The sequence below is a fragment of the Diplotaxodon limnothrissa genome, linkage group LG23, assembly GCF_057381915.1.
Source record: "Diplotaxodon limnothrissa isolate DT_005_m linkage group LG23, D_limnothrissa_male_GT1.1, whole genome shotgun sequence".
NCBI lineage: Eukaryota > Metazoa > Chordata > Actinopteri > Cichliformes > Cichlidae > Diplotaxodon > Diplotaxodon limnothrissa.
In genome coordinates, this window is record NC_140617.1 from 30,033,259 (window position 1) to 30,036,319 (window position 3,061).

Consider the following 3,061-nt stretch of genomic DNA (forward strand, 5'->3'; position numbering starts at 1 on the left):
AAGAAAATGCTTTAAAATAGTTTAGGCATTTTGGAAGTCTTAAAAATGTTGTTTAGCCACAGTATACAATATTGTCTCAGTGTTAAAAAATGTTAATAAACATTTATTGGTTTTTGAAAATTAAAATTATACTAAAAGAAATATTGAACTTAAGAGGGAGGTTTTGTTTCCAGGTCTTGTCACTGCTCATAACACAGATACAGCAAACTGGTTACGTTCCAGGGAAATTCAAAAAGTCATCAGAAATACTGTATAAAGGGATCTGTTACATTAATTCAACAGCATTGTTACAGAATGTGGTATAACAATTATTACATTATTACAAACAACCGTTGTTGTCAAAGGTTTGTCAAAAGTAAGTCAGAGCTGCACTTGATTTAATTAATTATACTACAATTAGTAGTTTATTAGCCCAACTATGGATAAGGATTGAAAATGAAAAACAACTTTAAAATCTCTGTGCAGCAGTTTCATACTCTGTATCATTACCATGTTAAACTGCAATGCCCCCATTAAATCAAATGAATACTTGACTATTTTCTTTCTATCAGCTCAAAACAGTCTAGCTATTCCCCTATGACCGCTACCATCTGTCATCACCCAGAGAACTGCTAATCCCTGGATATTTTCTCTTTTTCAAACCACCGGTTGTGTGGGAAGATCACAGTAGATGAGCAGTTTGTGAAACACTCGGACCAATTTGGCCTTAAATCACCTTTCTTCCCCATTATGGTGCTCAGTTTGAACTTCAGCAGGTCTTCTTGGACACATCCATACTCAAATGAATTAAAACCCAAAATTCAGACGACCAACTTAAAGTCATATTTAATAATTTAACTTCACCATGCATAAACCATATAGAAAATACTTTACAGCAATGACAATAAAAAAAAACCCAAAACAAAACCAAAAAACCCCAACACATTTTAATCATGATGCTAAAAAAGCAGCTGTCACAGATCACTGAAGGGTCACAAGTTTTCATCAGGTTAGTCTGATAAGAGTTAGTCTATGGTTAGACAATGTAAATAAAGAAAACAGATAACATGAAAACATAATCCATTAGAAAAATGCTGATGCTATTTTTATGTTACATCAATTTGATTTACACCCAGCAACTGTCCTTGCTTTACAAAAAAAGAAACCAAACCAAAAAAAAGCCAAAAAGGTCTTCAAGCCGGGTGGGTCTTCACTACTCAGTGAACCCCCCGACAAAAATGGGGGGAGGAATGAGTAAAGGTGAGTAGTAGCAGGTGGGGGTACATGCAGAAAGCCTTCATTTTACACCTCCACCCTTTCAAATGGCACTAGTTTAACAACAAATAAAAAAGCATGGACAGATGATTTCTATCATGGACACTGCTTTTACGGCATCAAAACATTACAGCAAACTCAAAAACCTCTGTAATCTGTCACCTGCTCTAGTCAGGGACAAATCTCATCTTCACTGCAGAAGGCAGACGTTAAGATATGAAATACAGACTGGCCTTTGGGCTTGAAATTATCATCACTTCCTCCAGTTTCACAGTTAGATTAAGTGGCATCAACACAAGTGACAGATACATGACTTCCAAACATGTTTACAGAAGGAGAGGCAAAGCACCGATGCAAAGCAATTGGGATTCGACTTGATATTAAAACTTGCCCAATTATCCCACTCAGGCCAATAACAGAGATGGGCCTTGAAATTATCAGTGTGCTTCATTTTGTTGAATTGCAGTCGGGCGAGTGATGATGAATTTCAATTAGTATTTTCATTGCAAAAATCTCCTTCATAACAAAACACTGCTTAATTACAGCACCGCTTTATACAAATGACAAACCAAAACAAAAAACAGTACTGGCCTCACGTATTTGCGTTTCAAGTCAAACGAGGGTGTCCCTCCCCTCGGCATCTGCCACTACAGCAAAGTATGACGGCTAAAGCTGCCTGACAATTACTGGTAAATACTGTGTGTTCATGTCTGACAGATGGTCTGGCACAATACTTCTTGCTCTATGTTTGTAAGTTGTGTCAGAAGCAAAATTTTCACTTGGAAAGATGCTGTTTCAGGAACTGGAAAAACGCTTCCTTTAAATAGACTCTCACTGAATTTTAAGTGTCATTTCCTATCAGGTTTTCAACACGTGGCAAGTGGAGAAGTGAGAGAATTGAAGGATTGTTAATTTGCAGCTCCGCCCGCTTCATCGCCGGGCGCAATTACACAACATCACACCACAAAAAAAGAAAAAAAAAGAAGAAGAAGAAGAAGGCGGTTTGAGGTTGCTGTGTGGTTATAATTCAGCGACGGGGCAAAAGGGAGAGCTATGAAGCAAAAGCAGAGCAAAAGAAGAGGAAGGAAAAAAGAAAGGCCATAGGTCCAAATCACTTTAGTTCCATTTGGAGGAATGAGTATGCGCCAAACGTGAGCAATACACTTTTTCCAGTCATTCATTCATTCATTCATCCGGCTGTCTACTGTTAGGAAGCCAGTGCTGCTGCTTCTTCTCTTCAAGAGGATCAAACGGGACACACTGACACTAAGAAAACAACAAAAACTTACCAGGACTTTCAATGATAAACACTAACCAAGCTAACATTTTCAATACAGTTATGTTTTTCCACAATCCAAAATGTCAAGGCATCCTTGTAGGAAGAAATGACAAGAACTTAAAGATAGATGGTGCAGTGTTTCTACCACACATTGTTAATTCTCTCGCTGATACAGGGTGTTTCTAATACCAACTCATAGAGACAAAGTAGAGCTCGTTGACTTGATGTTTTGCTCCTATTTTCATTAAACTTTAGGGAAATGCTGGGTCCTTCCATCCACTTCTTCACTCAAAGTTGCTGTGTCTCAAGATAGATTTTGTTAAATTGCTTTCATGAAGACAGACACTTCCTTCATTTCTCGATTTATCCAACCATCACAAAAGCAGGTAGTATATTTTTTGAATCCTCTCTAGCGAGACACAAGTATCTTGCATGTTTCTCCTTCATTTTCTCATTAGAAGCCACCTTTTTATCTTTAAAAGCATTCAAGTGTCATCCCCAGTCTCTCTTTTTATCTCCTCTTGCACC